General features: G+C 37.1%; 1 protein-coding gene across 1 annotated transcript in view; it reads right to left on the bottom strand.

Moving 5' to 3' along the window:
* Nucleotides 1–20988, bottom strand: part of LOC142098577 (uncharacterized) — a 38706-nt gene extending 17718 nt beyond the window's left edge. The window contains exons 1-2 of the transcript XR_012678356.1: nt 20710–20988; nt 13993–14125 (exon numbers count right to left, since the gene is read on the bottom strand). The gene's annotated coding sequence lies outside the window, so the exon portion shown is untranslated. Of the gene's footprint in view, nt 14126–20709 lie in introns of the transcript that reaches the window.
* Nucleotides 20989–23997: the final 3009 nt, after the last annotated feature.

Genomic DNA, 23997 nt, shown 5'->3' with positions numbered 1-23997 from the left:
TCTTATATGAGGACATTATTGTATCTGTCATTTCCACTTAAGACAATTTGTTAAACACATTAGGTGCATTAAATAGGATATCGTTATCAACAGAGATACTCTTACGAAACCCACATTGATTACCTGTGTGTAGCAGTATTGATGCAATATTTGTTGGTGATAAAAGATTTTACCGATATTCTCAGTCACTGTCGATGATCTTTTCAGCCATATATTCCAACATTAGACAGAGAAAGTTGCTCTCTTTCTGGTGTACGTATTACAGAGAAACCTGTTCCCAGCCTATTACACAGACGCTAAACCTTAATGTTCATCTGGTTTGGTGACATTTTACTACTTTCAGTTCTGATTTGTGGGTGTGTAATAGTTTTCTCAAATACTTGGCATAACTAATAAAATAAAAAGGAAAAGAGCTCTCACATAGCATGCAGCACCTCTTAGCAAATAACAGTAAATGGGATCAAGAGAGGGCGCAAAATATATCATATATAGCGCAACAGCAGAACCAACTAAGGGGAAACCAGAAAATGTTTATAGCTCTTTCCGTGATAATGTGATGTAAGCCAATGCAGATCCACGGACAGCAGTAAAAAAAATTGACGCAAATACTTCTTGTAGAAAGTAAAAAGTAGAATGGAGAGCGATTCTTTCCCTATTTCGCCCTATTAAGATGTCCTAGGACTTATCCGTTGATAATCCTCCGTGGAAATAGTGTGAGTAACGTGTAGCCGCATACACTATGCGGAAATTAAAGGAACACAGCTACGGTGGCTGTGTGAGGTCAACACCAACGCGTTTCGTCCAATTCATGGACTTTTTCAAGGATCATGCAAATGACTATGAGCAATCTTAAATAGAGCCATCTTCTTCTTTATTGGTTGAAGTATATCTTGGCTAAATATATACCGTGGGAATGCAATGAAAAATGTTTAAAAAAAAAAAGTATATTTATAAATGAAAATGTGTAATAATACACATATTAGTAATATATATATCATAATAAAATATGCAACATAACAAAATATGCCAATGATTTAAAAATATACCAATGATTTAATTAATCAAGCGAATGATTTGAAAAATTCTTATGAAAAATATAAAATATAAATGGGGCAGAAAAATGTAAAATAGAGTATAAATATAAATAAAGCCCAAAAAATGATGAACAAAGGCTATACAAGAAAAAATCTATAGAACAAAAAAATCTAAGGAGACAAAAATCAAAATACCGAAAAATAATTAAAAAATCAAAAGACCAAAAATATTTGGACATGGAACATAATAGTCTGTTACAATCTGAGAAATGAACCCAAATCAGAATCACTATTGAGTCCATATGGTGCAAGTGTTTTGAGCATATATATCCATTTGGCCTCCTGACGTGAAATATTGGCCAAATAGTCACCACCTCTCCAAAATTTATTAATAATTTGTTTACCCATAAAACTTAGTTTCTTGGGATTACATTGTGAATTATTAGAGAAATGATTAGGGACACTGTGGGTCTTAATTCCTTTTTTTATGTTGTACAAATGTTCCGCAATTCTTGTTTTCAAAGCACGTTTAGTTCTTCATATATACTGGAGGCCGCATGTGCACTCCAGTATATAGATAACTCCTTCTTCCTTCTATATTGCAACTAATGGATTGCTTAATATTGAAGGATCTTCCATTGGAAGTGGATTTGACACTGGTGGTAGCTTTCAATTGAGTTAGATTAAGATCTCTACATGCTTTGCAGTTCAAGCAGTTATGGAACCCTTGAAATAAGGTAAAAGATGGTTCAGCCTTGGGAAGTGGGATATAACTGCTGGTTAGTATCTTTTTCAAACTCTTTGCTTTCCTGTACACAATTTGGGGTTTGCTGGACAATAGTTCCTTAATATCTTGATCTAGCTTCATAATATGCCAATGTTTCCGAATTATGTCTTCAACAGCATTGGAATTGCTGTTGAATTGAGTAATAAATGACATTTCCAGAACTTTTTGATCCTTTTTCTTGTGTTGATAAGTGAGAACATTAGTTCTTTCCAGTTATTTCACATTCTCCAATGCTAGCTCTACTGCTCCAATGTCATACTCTCTTTCTAGGGATTTCTGTCTTAAATCCTTACTTTGCCTTTCAAAAATATCTTCATCAGTACAATTCCTTTTTACTCTCCTGAACTGTCCTGATGGTATATTTCAAATCCAATGTCTGTGGTGATTACTGGAAGCTAGCAGAAAATTGTTGGTATTAACTTCTTTAATGTAGTTCTTAGTTTCAACACTAATATTTTCAATATAAATAGTGAGGTCAAGAAAATTTACTTGATGAGGGCTAACCTCGGCTGTGAATTCCATATTTAAGGTGTTACTGTTAATATATGTAAGAAATTGCTTGAGTCCTTCACTAGTCCCTTCCCAGACAAAAAAACTGTCTGTCTGTATATCTACGCCAATGTATTACATTCTGCATAAAGGGGTTGCCAGTCCATGTACAATCGACTTCCCATTTCACCACAAATAAATTAACGTAGCTTGGGGCAAAACGAGTCCCCATCGCAGTTCCTGAAATTTGTTTATAGAACTTGCCATTGTACCAAAAATAATTATGCTGAAGAATATATTCAATAGCACTCATAATGCGATTTATTTGTTCATTCTTCAAATTAGTTTCATTACATAAATAGTGATAGGAGTGGTCACACAGCCCAGGTGTCATGGCTGCATGATGATGGATTGTGCCAAGTCTCCCAGAGGCATCTACAACCACCTCACTTAAAAAACCCAACTGTCACTGTGAGTGTTTTGCTTCTTTGTTACATTTTACGTTACAATAGAGAAGGTACATCTTGGTACTCTTAATTCTTAAGACAGCGCAAATTTACTTTGACCATGTCCACATACTATAAACTTGAACATTGTCATATTATCCATGTCAGTCTGAGAAAAAAGACAGGATTGTGGCTTGCAAAGGCACTGTCCGTTTACATAATGTATGGTTTTATTTCATGAAACGGGCACTGTCTTGGAAATGGTTTATAAGGTTGTAGGTAATGGAAAACTAGCAGCCATAGCACTGTCTGGTATTCAATTACAGATTAGTATATAGTGTAATCTATTTGGGGTTGCATGGAAGATATTGTGCTGCTTAGACAATTATATATATATATATATATATATATATATATATATATATATATATATAATGTGTTCATGTGTCTGCTGAATGGACACAAAATTCAATTATTTCCAGTTGCTTGGAAACCCCTTTCACAGACAAAGAATGGGCAAAATCCCCAAACACTGGAGGTCATACGTAAGCAGCCATGTGCCACGTGCAGCGCTCCAGCACATTTAACACGCGACAGGGATATAGAAACGGTCGCATCCCTCTGTTGCTGAAAGTAAAGTGGGGACAGTGGAGCATGACAGAGCCCACCGGTAGCTCCGACTATAGCCCAGAGAACAGTGGAGATGAGTATGACCCTGACACTTCAGAGGAGAGCAGTTCAGACACCAGCAGTGATGCCCCATTGCCCACCAGTGGAGCAAAGTGCAGGTACCTATCGATGTGTTCTACGCAGGTCCATTCCCAACCTGCTGGCAGCAGAGTCTTAGACACACAGGGTCGGAGAGACGATGCGTTGTCTGTCCAAACGATATCCAGAAACAGTGATGGCTCCAGGGCATATAATAAAAAGCAATACTGCCTGTACTGTGAGAACCACTCTAAAAAATAGCCCGGCACATGGAGCATGTTCACCTCAATGAGACTGAAGTAGTCTGGGCCATAAAATTCTCCAAAAACTCGAAATAAAGGTGTATGCAAGTGGAACATCTTCGCAATGAGTGCAACTTTGCACACAACACTGAGGCAATGAGGACAGGACATGGCATTTTGCTCCCGTGCAAACTTCCAGACAAAGAGATTGATGCTGAAGGCTTCATGTACTGTGCAGCCTGCAAAGGCTTGTTTGCAAGGAAATACCTGTGGTGACACATGAAGAGATGTAAGCTAAACCGAAGGGGCAACAATCCCACACAATTTTGCCTAAAAACATAGCCATGAATAAAGAATGGTACCACAACATCCTCGAAGAGCAACTTCTCCCAACGATCCAAGAACAGTTTGGTGATGAACAAAGCCTTCTCCAGCATGATGGAGCACCTTGCCCTGAGGCAAAGGTGAAAACTAAGTGGCTCGGGGACCAAAACATCGATTTTGGGTTCATGGCCAGGAAACTCCCCAGACCTTAATCCCATTGTCAACTTTTGGTCAATCCTTAAGAGGCAGGTGGACAAACAAAAATCCACAAATTCTGACAAACTCCAAGCATTGATTAGGCAAGAATGGGCGGCCATCAGTCAGTATGTAGCCCAGAAGTTGATTGACAGCATGCCAGGGCGAATTGCAGAGGTCTTCAAAAAGAAGGGTCAACACTGCAAATATTGACTCTTTACATAAACTTAATGTAATTGTCAATAAAAGCCTTTGACATGATTGTAATTTTACTTCAGTATACCATAGCAACATCTGACAAAAAGGTCTAAAAATACTGAAGCAGCAAACTATGTGAAAACCAATACTGTGTCATTCTCAAACCTTTTGACCATGACTGTATATGCCTCTTAATTTTTTGAAAAAATATCCTGCGTTTTCCCCTGATGTAGATTGCCTGACTCTCTCCGATCAATATATAATTTTGGAGGCTTCGGGCAGAGAGACCACAGCACGGTAGGACTCAACTTATGGAGTCCTCTGTGATATTACATACTTTCCAATTACAGGCCTTTAATCAGCGAACATTGAAGGGTAGGAGAGTAAAATAAGGATGGATTAAATTTATTACTTTTTTGTTTACTAACTATTCAATTTCCTAATCTTTCTTATCAAGGGGATATGAGAATCCCCTTTACATCACCACTTTTTATTTTTAAAGTATCATTCATAGGAATCTCATGCATCAGTCTAGATGTTTTGTTTTTGCTTACAGATTATGTTAAAATGTCCAAAATGTATCTAATCACAAGGTGATAAATCCCAATTTCTTAATTCTTTAGAAAGTGACACTTATGATCCAGCTGATACACTATATCAACATCACCTATTCTTGTTCTCAAATAAATACACAAAAAATATAAAAAGTTACCTTAGTCTGTGCCAGGCAGGGTCAGATGGGCAATCTGTCAATGCTGGTATACCTGAGAGCATTAGTTGGTCGGTCTGGGCTTCCTAACTCTTGTAATAATGAGTAAACAGTTTCCAGGCGAAACTGTTGCATTTCAGTAAGTTTAACAAATGGATAAAATTAGCATGAACATAACATTTATTAATCCATCTACAACATACAATACCAACATTCTAGCATAAGAGATTTGAGAATGATTAATCATTAATAGGAAGGGACTCTCTACCGTGTCACCTTGACCTTCAAACTCTTTAAATGATCTCTGAAGGCTCATATCTTTAAAGTAGCCTATCCCTCTCCTCCATAGTCTTAGGGTCACTTTAAGACATTAGTGGGACAAGAACAAGGATCTCATTAGTGGGCCCTATACCATTTTGCTAAGCATGAATTTAAGACTATATAATAAAGGTAGAATGTATCATGTTTTCTCGAGATACAAAAATGCTTCCACAATTATAGTAAAGAAGTGACAACTTCCTACCTCTACACAGGGCCATCTTAACAACATTATGGGCCCCCGGGCAAAGCAGTGCACCGGGACCCCTAGATATAGATATATATATAGATATATAGATGTATACAGATACATATATAGATATAGATATATAGAGATAGAGATAGATAGATGTACTTGCTCAGTGACCCTTGTAGTTTTTTTTTTTACAGTTTTTTTTCTTTTGCAGTATTATTTATTCTCAATAAGAGCCGTGCCTATGGGGCCCCCTTGCCCGTGGGGCCCCCGGGCAGCTGCCCATCGTGACCAATGGAAAAGATGGCCCTGCTTCTACACACAGAATTCTGTATGTGTGCATGCAAAAATGCATTGGAAACATCTGTGTTGATGTCATTGCACACATGTGAGAACACAGAACTTTGGAAAACCCTTTAAAAGCATGAGCCCAGAATTCTGCTAAATCTTAAGGATGTTCACACTCACCAACAGCAGATTCCTTTTTTCTCATTAACTATCTCACTCATTGACTATTACAGTTCCCTCCTTACTAGTCTTGCCCAAACCCAACAGTTCGACTCTTCTGTTCTGCCAAACATTTACATACCTAATCCACACTCATCACCAGCGTCTTGAAAATGTTTATAAAACACACCATTTTGTGCAAAAAAAAATTTGATGTCACCAAATCTCAACATACATTTTGTTACATGCGCTTGGATTTTAACTTACATTGCACTGTATTACCTCCTTCTTACCTGTTTTGTGACTTTTACATCACACCCTAGTTCCCAAATAGACTTTAAGCTCCTATTTACAGGACCTTCATTTGTCTCAAGTTTATCAATGTCTGTTTGTTTTGTCTCCCTGTTGTACTACGCTATCAGTTACATGGCATACATAGGGGAGGCAATATGCATAGGAGGCAAATTACTTAGGAATTGGACAATGTGGAAATGAGACAGAGGTTAGTGGGTGGGCAGCACATTCAGGTTATGCATTTAGAGCATAGTGGGAAGGATTATTTGTGATGCGGACAAGGCACAGACATGAGACGGGGAAGAGAGGACTCTGTTTTTGCAGGTTACAATCTGGAGGAGGCTGGGGATAGCACATGAGGACCTTGAAGGACTGGAAGTGAGGGAATGGAAGAGGATGGTGTCTTGGATTCGTTGTTTTGATACCAGTGGCAGTTAATGGAGGCTTAAGTGGTGTAAAGGTAATTAAATGAAGCAGAGGTCTAGATGGTAAAGGTATTCCAACTTGTTTTTGCAGATAACAATTGAACAGTCTTTTTCAATATTTAGCTGGCTTGGCTGACACTTTTTCCAGTGCTATGACTGGGGATACATGTTGTATCACATGTGTGAAATAAAGTGATGATAAAAAACACTTATAACACGGAAAAAAAAGAACCTGAGCTTTTAAATATATGCAAATATCAAAAATCCACTCTGAAACTCAGAACCCACTGAAGACGCCACGTGTGGAACAACGCATTTGAAGAAAAAAAAAAACCTTGTGAACATTTGCAAATATTATTTCTTTTATTTTTTTATTTATTTATATACTTAGTCATTTCACTGCTGTAATTTCATTAATACTTTCTTATAATTATTTATTCATATTCATTCATTTGTTAAAATTATTCCATTATTTACTTTTGTTTTTATTATTAAAATTTCATATTATTTCCATCTATTTCATATATATTCAGTCTTTTCACTCCCATATTCCACTAGCCACACTGTGGGATCACCATCTGTGTATACAACTTATTACATTTTACTAGTATTTTGATTTCACAATCACTGTAATTCTATACATAATGTTCATTCATATAACATTGTCTCTATGAATCTTCCACACTATTGTATTTCTATCATCCCCTTCACCATTGACTATTAAGATACTTTCCTTTATCATAATGTATATAATTGTTATTTTGTGTGTCTATATTAAGCAGCATTTTTACCAATTCTGCTATTTTTATGATTGATCTTATCACACCACCACCAGCTCCCACAACACCTCTGGAACAAGTTTTTGCTAATTCTCCCCTGACAAAGAAATATTAAAATCTCTCAATCAGGAGAGGAAGTTCGACAGTAACGGATTAAGATGGCTTAAAGAAGGAAGTACAAGTTGTTCGTCCAGTTAGTGGTTACGGGTGATGTTTAAAGGACTAACAGTTGTACTTTGATTGTTATCATGATTTCTCAATGCATAAATAGTGCATTCAACAACTATCAATAAAAAGACAAGAACAAAAAAAGTAATGATTAATCGACGTATAATCTTGTAGTTTCCACGCAATTTCTTGCTCTGAAAAAGAAGAGACAGAATCAATGACTGACTAAGCATTTTACTTTACAATTTTATCTTTACCATGATACAATTAATATGCTAAAATAAAATACACATAGATAAGTCACTTAAATAAGTTAGTTTTGAATAAAAGATTTGCAAATGATGCAGCACTTAAACCAATAGCCATCAATTGGTAATAAAGATTTATTATAAAGGGAACTCTAATGTAATACTGGAAAAGGTCACTGAGTCCTGTCAGCGACGTATAATTGTTATTGTTCTGATATGAATGTGGCAGTAGGTTAGTGCATGCAGCGCCCTCTGGTGGTGGATAGTTTGGTGAGTACATTACAGAATGACAGAGAGGAGAAATACTAATATGACTAATAGTTAATACTTACTTGTCTCATTATGGTTCTTACATTCACACTGCACAGATTTCAGTGCACAAAAACTTTACATGCTCTTCACCTGAGGAGCTGGTATCTACTGATCTGTATGTTTATAACAGACATAAGACATATATATATATATATATATCTGTGTTACTTACCAGTAATCTTTTGTTGTGAGCTATAAGAGAAATAGAATTAAAATGATTTAAAATTGTATTCCACAAATCATCTCATCTTACAAATAAGTAACACAACAATGATTAATGTGGTACTATATTCTGTATTCTATATCTGTGTTCCACCTGGATGATCCATTATCTATTGTATGAATTTGCCACACTAAATGGTTTATTACATTCAACTGCTCATTTGCTGGGATATGGCTTTGTAGCACACATTACGTCCCTAGATACAAAAGTGTTTGATTGTCAAGTGATATTTGAACATCATTTCTAGCATTTACCATTACCTTGCTTAGAAAGCCAGATCCTAGATCCATCTGCCATGAAGAAATACAACTGGTCTTCACTGCAGATGGGTCCCACCTATTGGGCTTTATAAGTAAACTAATGATCCGGGGCACAAGGTGAGCAGAGAACTGAAATGGTTCTAGGAACATCACTTTATACAGAGTCCTCTCCAGTAACACAATCTAATTGAGCATCTGTGGGATGAGCTAATATGAGAATAGCAGAGATCTACCAGCATCTAATTTATAACAACTAATGGAAACATTGAAGGAGACTTAGTGAAATGTCCCAATGTCCCACTATCCGTAACATGTTGAGTCCAGGGCCTGAAGGGCTGTGTATATTTTGAGGGGGAATGGGGGAGTTACTCCCTATTAAGTAGCTAATATAATGGTGACTGAATGTAAATGCGCAAGGTTTATGCATGATACAGCAATTAACATATTCATCTAGGCTAGTTCAGTCATTGAGCTCCTGGAGAGACTTGTGCTATGTTTCACATGAAACATAGAATCTCTTGTATAATACATGGGTGTGTTGCTTTATACCGATATGCAGACCATACAGCAGATCCGTGCAGCCTGATTTCCGTACAGACCCCTGTTAGACCAGTTATTTTTACATATTCTTTATTCTTACACTGATAGAATTTCCAACATATTTCTAAGTAATAAAAATAATAAAAAACTTAGCTGCCAATAATAAAAATGATAAAAATTAGAGCTAAGCTGGCAACACACCTCAAAGACGGCATATATTTCATCAGAGTGGATTATTGTGAGATAACACAATTAATCTAACAGATCAAACTCAGAAAATGTGTTTTTTTAAGAATGAAAAGCCCTCATTCAGAAGACAGCAATATAAAAATGTGCTCCCTATGATAATAAGGTGGCAAGTACAAGCTATGTTAAATACATGTGCACAGTAAAACAAGCACCTTTTTTTGGGCTGGTAAACAGACTTATGACCAATTGTAAATGAGGCCTAGAATGTTTAAAGACCACTTTGGGCATTTATAGGTAGCCCATTAGTAAGGAACTGTTGAAGGAAAGGTGAGCTAAGTCGCATCAAAATTTGGCTCATATTGAGTATGACCATTTTCCAAATATACAATATTCATGTTCTGCTATTGGTTTCTCACTCCATGGAATGCCTTTCCATACTGTATTTGTAGATTTTCATTCCACTGAATTTATAGTGTGTTAACAGAGTTGGTTGAAGAGCAGTCAATTCATTCTTTGTGCTATGGATGGGATAGAACTGGGAACACATAAAGCCAAATATCGCTGGTGAAATTGGAGATATTACATAACCAAATGAATGAGGTCATTATTTAGAACATCAATTTTAAATATGTCGCTCGTGTATGTGGAAGCATTTTAAACCTTAGCCATAAGCTAGAACTATCCCCAACAATACCCTACACCTACTGTAAAATTGGTCCAAGAAAAATAAACCTCAAGCTAACGCTTAATCCAAAACTATAATCCTCGCCCAATCTCAATATCCCTTTCAGGTCCTGCATTGGTAAGACTGAGAAAAGGTTATAACTTTAAAGTACCTAGTTGGCTGTATTAATTCTATGAAACCAGAATGCTGGTGGCATGCCTGGCCATCAGTTAGCTTTACTGCATCACAGTGCTGAGGACATGGGTTAAATTCCAACCAGGGACCCACCTATGTGGAGATGGTATTTATTCCCTGTGTTTCTGTTGGTTTCCTCCAGGTGCTTCGGTTTCCTCCCAAAATCCAAAAACATATGGGAAGATATATTAGCTTCTGACAAAAATGGACCATAGGGTGTGTGTGTGTGTGTGTGTGTGTGTGTGTGTGTGTGGTAATTGAATTTAGACATTAAGCTCCACTGTGACAGGGACAGATGCAAATCATTAAATATTCTCTGTACAGCACTGCATTACATGGTGGCTTTATATAAAACAATGATAATAATTATTTTGATCTCCACTGTATAAGTTATTGTAAGTGTTTTCCTGTTGCCAAAATTCTGACACAAACAGCCTGGCTTTGTGACACACAAATACTTTCTGAAGTTCCAGTTGGGTTGATTCCACCCTCATTACTGTAGTAACACAGCACCCCCCATCACCTCTATTGTGACCTAGTTCCCCTCTTACCACTGTAGTAACACATATATTCTTCCCTCCCCTTTAAATCATTCCATTACCCCACTACCAACATATTAACTTATTCCAAACCTTGTATAAACACATTCATAGGGTCTCTTAACATTCTCCCAAAGGCTCTGAGAACACTTGGTATTATTGGGTGGGTAACAGCAACATGTACAGTTATCAAGATGACTCTCAGAGTAGATATCCATGGTCCTAGCACTCAAATTCTTGACAGACTGACAGTACCAGACCTGGTTGCACCTCTTCATCTCTCACCACTCACAACTGTATCTGTGACTCCTTTCACTATCAATTGGTTCTGGAGCCTCCCGCTCAGAACTCAGGATCACGCAGACACTGAAAGTAATCTATCACTAATGCTAGGTTCCGGAGCCTCCCTCTCCGAACTGAGTCTCAGTATGGCACTTGGTTGCATCTTACACCTTTCACACCAACCACAATCGAAGAGAACAAGGGTGAGGTATTTTCAAGGTAAGAATCAGCAACCCTGACCACCAAGAAGGGGCTCTTTCCACATGGGAATTTTTTATTAGGGAATTGATTTTTTTCCCATGACAACGGAGTTGGTATTTAAATGATCTAGACAGGGCCTGATTAAGGGTTCCGGCTGCCCTAGGCTATTTCAGCCGTAGCGCCTCCACCCCCCCTCCAGCCACCTCACCTGCCCCCTTTAGCTACCTCACCTGCCCATCTGCCGCCCCTCCCCCCGAGACATTAGAACGGACTTACCTGCTGTGGAGTCCTCTCTTCAGCGCTGTGTATGACAGGCAGTCTGGCAGCGATCGCTGCTAGCTGCCTGTCGGTGTGGCCGCGGGCGCTTCTTACTCTGGTCACGTGAGATGTGGAAGTCCTGATCTCACGTGACCAGAGTAAGAAGCGCCCGCGGCCACACCGACAGGCAGCTAGCAGCGATCGCTGCCATGACTTCCTGTCATGTGATAGTGACAGTCGGAACCACTCCTTTAGACCAGGGGCGGACCCGATGACTCCGCTTGCCACATTAAGGGGGAAAAAAAAAAAACATCTCGGTGATGTTGCCCCCCCTCTGGCTCCAGCGCCCAGGCTGCAGCCTGGTCAGCCTATTGGATGATCAGGCCCTGGATCTAGAGGTGGTATCCTCAATCATGACTCACTCATGGGGCATCACTTACATACAGTGGCTATAAAATTGTTTACATCCTTAATGAATTTCAGGTTTTTGTGATGTAAAGCCTGAAATCATGACAAATTATGTCAGACCTTTTCCACCAAAAATGTGACCTAGAAACTATCCAAATTCAAGCAAGAAATTCAAATAGACAATTTTAGTAAAATAACAGTGAAATACAAAACCTATAATATCCCAGTTGCATAAATGTGCATATTGGGTTAACAAATCACATTTAAAATCATGTAAAAGTTACACCATCCAGGAATAAAAGTGATTACCCCAAAAACAGATCATCTGTTCCTGTAGGATTTTGTTGCAGTTTTCTTGGTTACAGGGTTAAGATCCACAAGGAGCATTCAAAACATCTATGGAATCTCCTTACTGAAAGGTACCAATCAGGAGAGGGGTACACAAGAATTTCAAAGACATTATATGTACCATGGAAAACTTTGAAGACTATCATCAGTAATTGGAGAAAATGTGGCACAACAGGGACATTTCCAAGATCAGGATGTCCCCCTAAAGTTGATGGCATTACAAAGAAAAAAATTATCAGGGAGGCTACCAAGGGACAATATTAAAGGAGCTGAAACAATTTCTGTCACTAACTGGTTACTTCATACATGTGACAAAAAACTCCCATATTCTGCACATGTCTGGGCTGTGAGGTAGAGTAGCAAGACGAAAACCATTTATCACAAAAAAGAACATCCAAGCCTGTCTAAATTTTGCAACAACAAAAAAGCATTCAGTCACCTTAAAATGTGTGGGAATTTGCTTATGATCTGATGAGACAATGTTGAACTATTTGGCCTTAATTCTAAATGAAATGTTTGGCCAACTTTGCGATAGTAACCGGAGAGGAGAGCAGGTAAGATGCAGCGAGGGATCTGAAGATCCCTCTACTGCAAATGCTGTACCCATAGGCTTCAATGGTTAACGCCATCTTCAGATGCCATTAGTCGTCGGGCACAAGTTCAGAAAACCTTTTTTGGAATTTGTGAAATTAAGCAAAATAGCTGTCCCTATACAAACCTATTGTGACTGCTTTGCATACGATAACAGTGCTATCTGATATCTGCTGTGGTCCTATGGTTATAATTAACTACCATAAATGTGGCTATTGGGGCAATTTAAGGCTAAGGCAACCTTAATAAATAGACCCTTAAGTGCCATAGCATATTTTTTTCTGTGTGTTTACATCATAAACACCTGCATTGAAAGGGGAATTACATGAATATGTTTAATGCGCCTTAGGTCCTGTTATATTATTGTGCACATCTAGTGCAAGTATTATTATTATTATTATTATTACTATAATTATCATCATCATTATTATTATTACTGAGTTATTTGGTAAATTATATCATATACATGTCCCAGGGCCCTGTGCTGTGTAATACAAAAACACAACTTGGCAGATAATTGCACTGAATATTAGTGTTTCCCACCAGATCAGAGGGATTTTTTTCCCACACGTGTGTGAGCCTTTATTTCCATCCTTCATTAGCAATTTAATTAAATGGCAACAAAGCCCGTACACATACACTGTTTCTCTTTATATAACTGATTCTATCTCTGAAAACAGAAACACATTTCCAATTGTGTCTTTAGTTCTTATTTAATTTCTTGTCATTGTGTACAAATCTAGCACAAATTCAGGCTTTTAACTAAATAATCTGGAAATATTAAGTTCTAATAAAGCAAAACTGTATAGACTTATGACATGGAGAGTTATTTTTTCTTTAAAAGGAAACTAAGTAAAACCACTGTCAGTTATTGTGATGTTGATTAGTTTGTTACCTTTAATGAGGTTTGTAATATGTTTCTGTTTACTGTACCATCTCAACCATCTTCGGTTTTCATACGAAATGGGAACACTTTCTTTTTCCTGGGAGCTGAAGAGGATCACGTCCTGGACCCATAGCCCAATACTGGGCTGACTCCTGAGAATCTGGGTCTTCATCACATCACTGCTGTCCTCCATATCATCAATAACCACAAGGACATTCTTCCTCCCTGTACACAGATAATTACTGAATCGCTTACTTGTCAATTACTTTATAGTCATGATACAAAACTACTAGAAATGTATAAGGTAACCTTAATAGTAGGTCTGCCTTTAGGTATATTGGGCCTGATACATTAAGGCAAAACAGACATATTGAGCTTTATTTTAAAAAGGCACATAATTTGGGTATACACAAATCCGTATTAAACTACAAGCGGATCTGAAGAAATGTCTCCTGTTGAATACGGATGTAGGTACGCTCTGTATATACAGACACAACACACTGCAGGATACATACAATACATATGTGCAATATAAAGTCCTAACAGGACACACAGACAAAAAAAATATTCAATTATTGTCACCTAATTATAATAAAGTCAGTAATGAAAAAAAAACAATAAAAATGTTTTTTTGCTTTTCATTTTTTTTTTTATATGAAATGCATTTATCAGGATGTTATAATTGCTAGTTAGCATGAACTGTGCGTTCATCCTTACCCTAGTGGTGCCCCAGGGAATGGCACTTTGAGTCTCAAAGCCTAGGCCCAGGGCAGGAGGTCCTTAATGTACAGAATATTGTGATTGAAAATAAGGAAAAAGTAGATATGAAGCTTTAATTTTATGTTTTATGAACTTATGTTTGGGAAACCCATATAATTTATGGTGTACCTTAAGATTCTTATAACTTTTAGCGTGCCTACATTTCCGTGAATAACAAAATAAGTGGAACTAGATGCCTACAACTATTACATTCAGTTTGAAACTAGGGGTGTGCACTGGGCACTTTTAGTGTTTCGTGTTTTGGGTTTTGGGTTCTGATTAGCTTGAGGTTTTGGGTTCTAATTTGTTTTGCCAACACACCTGACAAAAGGTTTTGGTTCTGATTTCAGGTTTTGGGTTCTGATTTATTTCTAAAAAAGCGCTAAAATCCAGTTTTTGGTTTTTTTTACACACCTACGCTATTAAAGTAGTAATAGAAATGGCAGTTCCTCTATTTTGAAACTACAGAAACAATGAACGTAGTAATAGAAATGGCCGTTCCTCTTTTTTGGCACTGCACAAACAATGAACGTAGTAATAGAAATGGCAGTTCCTCTTTTTTGGAACTACAGAAACAATGAAAGTAGTAATAGAAATGTCAGTTCCTCTTTTTTGGAACTACAGAAACAATGAGCGTAGTAATAGAAATGGCAGTCCCTCTTTTTTGGAACTACAGAAACAAATAAAATAGTAATAATAGAAATGGCAGTTCCTCTTTTTTGGAACTACACAAACAATGAACGTAGTAATAGAAATGGCAGTTCCTCTTTTTTGGAACTACAGAAACAATGAACGTAGCAATAGAAAAGGCCGTTCCACTTTTTTGGAACTACAGAAACAATAAACGTATTAATAGAAATGGCAGTTCCTCTTTTTTGGAACTACAGAAACAATGAACGTAGTAATAGAAATGGCAGTTCCTTTTTTTTGGGACTGCACAAACAATGAACGTAGTAATAGAAATGGCAGTTCCTCTTTTTTGGAACTACAGAAACAAATAAAATAGTAATAATAGAAATGTCAGTTCCTCTTTTTTGGAACTACAGAAACAATGAACATAGTAATAGAAATGGCAGTTCCTTTTTTTTTGGGACTGCACAAAAAATCAACGTAGTAATAGAAATGGCAGTTCCTCTATTTTGGAACTACAGAAACAAATAAAATAGTTATAATAGAAATGGCAGTTCCTCTTTTTTGGAACTATAGAAACAATGAACGTAGTAATAGAACTGGCAGTTCCTATTTTTTAGAACTACAAAAACAATGAACGTAGTAATAGAAATGGCAGTTCCTCTTTTTGGGAACTACAGAAACAATGAACGTAGTAATAGAACTGGCAGTTTTTCTCTTTTGGAACTACAGAAACAATGAAAGTAGTAATAGAAATGGCAGTTCCTCTTTTTTGAAACTACAGAAACAAAGAACGTAGTAATAGAAATGGCCGTTCCTCTTTTTTGGCACTGCACAAACAATGAACGTAGTAATAGAAATGGCAGTTCCTCTTTTTTGGAACTACAGAAACAATGAAAGTAGTAATAGAAATGGCAGTTCCTCTTTTTTGGAACTACAGAAACAATGAGCATAGTAATAGAAATGGCAGTCCCTCTTTTTTGGAACTACAGAAACAATGAACGTAGCAATAGAAATGGCAGTTCCACTTTTTTGGAACTACAGAAACAATGAACATATTAATAGAAATGGCAGTTCCTCTTTTTTGGAACTACAGAAACAATGAACATAGTAATAGAAATGGCGGTGCCTTTTTTTTGGGACTGCACAAACAATGAACGTAGTAATAGAAATGGCAGTTCCTCTTTTTTGGAACTACAGAAACAAATAAAATAGTAATAATAGAAATGGCAGTTCCTCTTTTTTGGAACTACAGAAACAATGAACATAGTAATAGAAATGGCAGTTCCTCTTTTTTGGGACTGCACAAACAATGAACGTAGTAATAGAAATGGCAGTTCCTCTTTTTTGGAACTACAGAAACAAATAAAATAGTTATAATACAAATGGTAGTTCCTCTTTTTTGGAACTACAGAAACAATGAACGTAGTAATAGAACTGGCAGTTCCTATTTTTTGGAACTACAGAAACAATGAACGTAGTAATAGAAATGGCAATTCCTCTTTTTGGGAACTACAGAAACAATGAACATAGTAATAAAACTGGCAGTTCCTATTTCTTGGAACTACATAAATAATGAATGTAGTAATAGAAATGGCAGTTCCTTTCTTTTGGAACGACAGAAACAATGAACGTAGTAATAGAAATTGCAGTTCCTCTTTTTTGGAACTACAGAAACAATGAACGTAGTAATAGAAATGGCAGTTCCTCTTTTTTGGAACTACAGAAACAATGAACGTAGTAATAAAAAAGGCAGTTCCTCTTTTTTGGAACTACAGAAACAATGAACGTAGTAATAGAAATGTCAGTTACTCTTTTTTGGAACTACAGAAACAATGAACATAGTAATAGAAATGGCAGTTCCTCTTTTTTGGAACTACAGAAACAATGAACGTAGTAATAGAAATGGCAGTTCCTCTTTTTTGGAACTACAGAAACAATGAACGTAGTAATAGAAATGGCAGTTCCTCTTTTTTGGAACTACAGAAACAATAAACGTAGTAATAGAAATGGCAGTTCCTCTTTTTTGGAACTACAGAAACAATGAAAGTAGTAATAGAAATGTCAGTTCTTCTTTTTTGGAACTACAGAAACAATGAGCGTAGTAATAGAAATGGCAGTCCCTCTTTTTTGGAACTACAGAAACAAATAAAATAGTAATAATAGAAATGGCAGTTCCTCTTTTTTGGAACTACACAAACAATGAACGTAGTAATAGAAATGGCAGTTCCTCTTTTTTGGAACTACAGAAACAAATAAAATAGTAATAATAGAAATATCAGTTCCTCTTTTTTGGAACTACAGAAACAATAAACATAGTAATAGAAATGGCAGTTCCTTTTTTTTGGGACTGCACAAACAATCAACGTAGTAATAGAAATGGCAGTTCCTCTTTTTTGGAACAACAGAAACAAATAAAATAGTTATAATAGAAATGGCAGTTCCTCTTTTTTGGAACTATAGAAACAATGAACGTAGTAATAGAACTGGCAGTTCCTATTTTTTAGAACTACAGAAACAATGAATGTAGTAATAGAAATGGCAGTTCCTCTTTTTGGGAACTACAGAAACAATGAACGTAGTAATAGAACTGGCAGTTCCTATTTCTTGGAACTACAGAAATAATGAATGTAGTAATAGAACTGGCAGTTTTTCTCTTTTGGAACTACAGAAACAATGAAAGTAGTAATAGAAATGGCAGTTCCTCTTTTTTGAAACTACAGAAACAATGAACGTAGTAATAGAAATGGCCGTTCCTCTTTTTTGGCACTGCACAAACAATGAACGTAGTAATAGAAATGGCAGTTCCTCTTTTTTGGAACTACAGAAACAATGAGCATAGTAATAGAAATGGCAGTCCCTCTTTTTTAAAACTACAGAAACAATGAACGTAGTAATAGAAATGGCAGTTCCTCTTTTTTGGAAGTACAGAAACAATGAACGTAGTAATAGAAATGGCAGTTACTCTTTTTGGGAACTACAGAAACAATGAACGTAGTAATAGAACTGGCAGTTCCTCTTTTTGGGAACTACAGATACAATGAACGTAGTAATAGAAATGGCAGTTCCTCTTTTTTGGAACTACAGAATTAATGAACGTAGTAATAGAAATGGCAGTTCCTCTTTTGGAACTACAGAAACAATGAACCTAGTAATAGAAATGGCAGTTCCTCTTTTTTGGAACTACAGAAACAATGAACGTAGAAATAGAAATGGCAGTTCCTCTTCTTTGGGACTGCAAGAATATATTGCTCTATAATATTTTTTATATACTTTTTTAATTATTTTTTTATATTTTTTTAAAATTATTTTTTTATATATTTTTTAGAGATTTTTTTTTTTTTTAAAAAAGATTTTTGCCTAATTAACAAATTGCTATGGACTTATCAGAAACAAATACAGGGCAAAAGCACCACTGGACTCAGCAGCACAGACACTGGCCAAAGCACCACTGGAATCAGCAGGACAGAGCACTGGAAAAAGTACTAATGCACTCAGCAGGACAAAGCAGCACTTTAGTAAAGTTATCAGCAGGACATAGCACATCAACCTCCCTCTCCAGTAACCACAGGGAGAATGCAGATGGCGGCCGTGAGCAGGGCATTTATGAGATCCGACGCGAGACTTGGGTGTCATAGCCTCGGTTTGGCTTCATTTGGCGCCCGGAAGTTCCCGAACAGTGCTCGGATCCCGTCGGATCCGCACTGTTCGGGTGGGCTCGGAATAGCGAAATCCGAGCTTGCTCATCTCTATTTTAAACCTAAATGAAAAAAACATGTGACTTTAACAGACTGAGCAAATATCACGATCATAGGGAATTCTGTGTATAGCTTAAACATGTAGGTACAAATAAAACTATTTCCCAGCTCTTTTCAATTATTAATGGTTCTTTGGCCCCTAGGGATTTAGAATCATTGAAAGTGAATTGCCAGGTGAATCTGGGTCAGCTAACGGAGGAGGAATGGATTCACATGCTTAAAGCTATTCGTAGTGCTACAACCTGCCTACGGTACCAACAAATACATTTATATATATTTTAAAGAGTTTATAAGACTCCAGTTGGTTTGCACCGTATGGGTCGGAGAAGTGATACATACTGTCCAAAATGTAGTTTTTCCCCTGCAGATTTCTTACATATGCTATGGGATTGTCCAGTAGTGATTGATACGATTCCAATGGCTCCCCTTATAAATCCCAAAACCTGTCTTTATGGGATATCGTTAGATGATGTAATTGAGAAATATCCAGCTGTATATATTTTCAATTTAATGACACTCGCTAAAGTGGTGATCTCCCGGGCGTGGTTGGCACCTGATCCACCCGATTTTCATAAATGGTGAGCCCTGGTTAATAATACAATGTAGCATGAAAAATATGTATATACTAGTAGTAATGCTAAAGCTAAGTATCCAAAAATTTGGTCTATGTGGTATACATCTAAATACAGAGTCGGTTCAAATGATCTGGAGTCCCTGGTTTGATGCTTAAAATACGCTGGGAGGGGCTCGGTGTCTGGGAGGGGAGGCTCGTTCTGTGCTAAATAAATAATAAAATAAATACATAAGAAAAACTACAAAATATACATAAAATATGTGGACTATAGAAATGTGCAGTATGGGGGCGTTGGAGTGTAATCTATGCATTAATATGTTGCAAATATACAATATATGATTGGCGGATCACTCCGTGAATTGTTCATTTATGTAAAGATAAAGTCGTAAATGGTATAGGCTATAAATTGTGCTTATGTCCTGTTCTTAAGGACTGGAATGAGATTAATGACCAATTATTGAATTGTGCAATTATGGTATATATAGCTTGTTCCATGTATAACTATGTATGGAAATACCTGATGTATTTGAGAAGCACTTTAAGACTAATTGTGGTGTATGTTTAAATGTTTTTGTATGGTCACTTTTTTGTTATATGTGACTAAAAATTCAATAAACAGTATCTGATTTAAAAAAAAATATGAGACCTATTTAATAACATGGTACAAAGAGCAATGAGCTGACCAATATCAGCTGATCAAATATCACCTTTAATTGGTCTGACCAAATGATATTACTAAAACTGGTATATTCACCATTGGAATAAAAAAGTCCCTGTGGATATAAATATAAATTAATATTTGTCTGGAAACACACTACTGTAAGTGAGACTATAATGGAGTTTTATAGTCTGGAATGTAAACTCCTTGTTATATTGTATATGTTGAACATGAGTCTCAAATATATCATGACTATTTCTCAATAAATGGTAATTGTGTATTTTATGAGGCTCTTCCTTTTAGTATGGAAAATTATAAACTTAAAACAGTAAAATATATCACACAAAGTAATAACCATGAATAAGCTATATATATATATATATATATATATATATATATATATATATATATATATATATCTTTCTCTCACCGATTATCCGATATAAAAGCTCCAACTCCTTATCATACAGAGAGTCTGTCACATCGGTGATGTTTATTCTTCCTCTGTTCTTTGTGTGGTACAGAATAGCAAATGTGCATTGCTGGATTTCATGGCTGAGGTTACTGAAATCTCTGGGGATATAGACAGGACGGATGTCTTTAACTTCTGAGGAGCTCAGGAGGAACCGGATCAGCCAATCATACGTATTCTGATCTTCATGTGAGAAGATTCCAACCACTGCTTTAATCTGACACATCATCAGTCTGTTCATTCTGTATAATACAAACAGAGCAGTATTTAATACAAATAATTCAGTTTACAGATAAGAGAATTATTTACAAAGACCTATTCCAAGTGTAAGTTAGATTATGATGTCAGGTATAAAATTAAATCATTTTGGATATTTTGGTTAGACAATATTCTATCTGCAGATCAGACCACGAGATCTCAGTATAGATGAACAAATCATCCATGACCTGTCTTTGACAGAGATGAGTTAATGACCATAGATTTGGTGTATTGAAGCAACTAATCAGTTTTGTGTTTTGTTTTCATGCTAATTTTTTCTGAAACTTTTTGTCACCATAACTTTTGCAGATTAGAACATCTCAAAGATTGAATGCTTTAAAGCAACATTATCCTGAGTGACAACGGTTACTGTAATGGGCAACACTGTCTGGGGTTGTCTGCTTTGCCACTCTTCATTCAAAAGCTATTTTATTTAATTATTTTTTATTTTCATGTGGAAAAAAATTATTAAAGGCCTCATGCTAACAGAATATAAATAGATACTGTATTGATAATTTCTGAATGTTCACAGAAAACAATAACATATATAAATAGACCATGTATAACGGTCAACAAATTGTATGGATGCTGCCATAAAGAACTATACACATTATTATCTCCTAACCAGACACTGTCTTCAAGAGTTGCCACAAAATTACAATAATATATGTAATGTGTAAGTGTGTCCGCCCACCAGAACTCTTCTTGTTTCCGAAGTATCAACATAAACCAAACTCTTATCATTGTTGAGGCAAATAGTTACCCACCCCTGGAGTAAAGTAAAAACAGTCAAAATTATATAATTTTGATGGTGTTGATTCTACTCAATCTAAGGTATTCGTCTTAAGACTGAAGTACCTGGAGACTATAAAAACAATTAGCTTCATAGGGTGTAGTTTGTACCACTCTTAGTTATGTAAATACCATAGAGATATAATTTCAGTTGTACTCTTTTTTTTCTTCTTCAGGATGTAGAAGAAAACCAGAGAAAAAAAAAGTACCGGTGATCCCGCCCTCCTAATGTTATTAACCCTAGTGCTGCCATCCTAGTGCTGATATCTGCAAAATTAGGGGGGAGGGCGGGTAGCATGGGGACCCCCAATTTTACGTAAACCAGCACTAGGCAAACTTGCCGGGATTGGTGGCACTATTGCAGGTGGACACACAGCAGGTGGCCCCCATACCATAATGACAACCGACCCCAGGGTGTTCAGAGCTGGGCTGGATTCCCTAGGGAGTGGGGTTTGCAATAATGTTGGGGGCCCCCTTCTAGTAATAGCCCACTCCATGCTGAAAGCACCAGCGCTCTTCCCACACCCGTGGGTGGTGGGTGTGGGGTAATACATTTAGGTTTCTATTAACAGTCTGAGCATGCTGGTGCTTGTAGAACTACAAGCACCAGTATACCTATAGCAGCCAGGGCATGCTGGAACTTACAGCCTGGGCTGGCTGGGACTTCTTATTTTTACACTTTATTAGCCCACACCTACTGTCCAGGTGTGTTGGGAGAGCCCTAGTGCTTTCAGCATAGGACTGGGTATTCCTAGAGCGGGGCATGTGTATTTTTTTGCGACCCCACTCCCTAGGCAATCCTGTGCTAAACAGCCTGGGGTTGGTTTGTCATTATGGCAGGGGAACCCCTTCTGCGGGTTCCTCTGCTATAGAGCCACCAGCCCAGCTGGCAAAGACTAGTGCTGGTTTTCGTAAAATTGGGGGGATCCCACACCCCCCCTCCCGGGTTTTGCAGATACCACCACTAAAGATAGTATCATTACGAGGGGAGGACCCCATGCATTTTTTTTAAAATCTATTTTTTGTCACTGTATAGAGCTGTAAATGTCACCAGACCCGCAGGCTTCTGCAGTGTGTGTGTAGTAGAGGAGGGACAGAGCAGCCCTGCATCCAAATTCAACTGGGCACACATCTTGAGATCCATGCCTTGATGAATTCTGGTGCACTTAAATACGTGCGTGGAATACTGAGTGCCGGTTATGCTCACAATGCATGCCTTGATGAATCAGGGCCATTATGTGCTGAGAAAATTGATAAAAACATATGAAAACAAATGTGCAATTAATAATATTTTAATGATTAATTTTAATTCATTGTCCATGTGCTTTTCAAGTTTGTGCTTTTAGCAATATTATCTATTGTAGTTGTAGTGTCCTTTAATCCATGAGAAGTAGTGTGTGCTGCATTCTAAGACTTATTAAAATGTTATAATGTAATGGGTGTAATAGCACCAATGTCTCTTGTGCTTTTTTTAATACATTTTCATGTGTTTATTAAAATGTGAAAACCAAAATACATGTGAATAGGTGGGAAGTGGCCCTTATTTCTCAATTATTTTGATCTTAATATCGCTAGGTATAAGCACGCTTCTTAATTTTTATTATATTTCTATTTCCCATATTTAGTCTATCACATTATAGTCTTTTAAGGGTGTGTTTATAAATAAATACATGGGACACATATAAAACACCCTGAAAACATTTTTAGACTTTGTTTTCCCCAGTGGACACAAGGCTATCGCTTGTGAGAGGAAGAAAGGAGATGTAATCTTATGCTTTGGTCTGTCAGGCACTGTCCCTACCCTCTCCCCTTCTCTTGCCGGCAATATGTGTCCCATTGCCTAACAACGGGCCGCTACTTCAGATTCCCACGGGCCCCTATATCGCATATGCGTGTCCCGTTGCTAGACAATGGGATGCTTCCTCGGCTCTTGTATCAACGGTTAGTTTGATGTCACTGACCACCTATACCTTGATTGGCAGTGAGGCCAAACTATTATATCACTTCTGGTGTGGTCCTCTGTGTTCCTTGTTCCTTGGTTCTCCCTGTTTGGTTGGATTTCCTCTTCCTGACTATCTCTTGCTTTTCATATTGGTACCATTGGCTCTCCTGGTTCTGTTCCTGACTTTCCTCTGCCTCACTTATTGGTTCGATTTGGATCTTCTGGTTTGACCTCAGCATCCCTGACTTCCCTTT

The sequence above is a fragment of the Mixophyes fleayi genome, chromosome 7, assembly GCF_038048845.1.
Source record: "Mixophyes fleayi isolate aMixFle1 chromosome 7, aMixFle1.hap1, whole genome shotgun sequence".
Lineage (NCBI taxonomy): Eukaryota > Metazoa > Chordata > Amphibia > Anura > Limnodynastidae > Mixophyes > Mixophyes fleayi.
Note: the sequence above shows the minus strand (reverse complement) of the source record. Positions and strands in the feature narration are given on the sequence as shown.